Source organism: Apis dorsata, unplaced genomic scaffold, assembly GCF_000469605.1.
Source record: "Apis dorsata unplaced genomic scaffold, Apis dorsata 1.3 scaffold_65, whole genome shotgun sequence".
NCBI lineage: Eukaryota > Metazoa > Arthropoda > Insecta > Hymenoptera > Apidae > Apis > Apis dorsata.
This window is the reverse complement of record NW_006263364.1, coordinates 312,195-313,207: the sequence shown is the minus strand read 5'-3', so window position 1 is coordinate 313,207 and position 1,013 is coordinate 312,195.

Genomic DNA, 1,013 nt, shown 5'->3' with positions numbered 1-1,013 from the left:
AAGATATAATATAGTATATTGTTGAAAAATTATTAAAATTCTTTTAATAATTTTTTACTATAAGTCCTTTTTTTTTTATTAAATTTCTTTCATAAATATAATTATAGTTCACGGTTTATAACTTTTTATCTTTATATTTTTATCTTTATATATAAGTTTATTCTCCAAAGAGAAATAACAGAGTAGTAAAATTTTAAAACTGGCAAGACTATAAATTTAAATATATAAGAAACTGGTGAGTAAAATACTTAAAAAAAAAGCAATATTTAAGTTTATCGAATAAAATATTTGAATATTTTCCTTGCTAATATTTGAAACTTCTAATTTATGGGGTCAAAAATGTATATATGTTAGTTCATATAATAAAACCATAAATTATTGAAGAAATTTCTTCAATAAGTATCTAAATAAAAAAATAAAGTGAAAAATTATCTCATTTGATAATCAATTAATTAATAAATAAATTTAAAATTAATGCATGCAAAATTAATTCCATGTATAAAACGTTTAAATAATTATTTCTCTTCTCACTGAATAATAATATTTTTGATATATTTTTTCACATAAGTACCAAGTATTTACAATCAATCATAGTAATCATAGTCATAGTAATTATTGCTCAGTAGTTTCTGATCTCATTAGAAATAGAATAATATATCCAATCACATATTTATTTTCATTTTCAAATTCTGTTTATAGATAATTAATTAAATAAAAGAAAACGATCTGATAGTTTTTCGATTCTCTCGCTATCTCCATCGAGGTGGTGTCGCTGACACACTTTCTCTTTCGACATGTTAAGTGACGTCTAAAGATAGGATTCCATTGTTTTGAAAGCGGGTCTCTTTCTCCGAAGTCGAACTCTCGAAAGGGCCACTGATCTATGAATAGGTCTTTCCCGGCTCTTCCTTACTCCTCTTATAATTCTCCTTGTCGTGCCTCGTCGTCAACCCTTTTTATCGGGCTTCACTCGACGCTGCTGACACAAAGATGATGTTGAACCGATGGTGAGT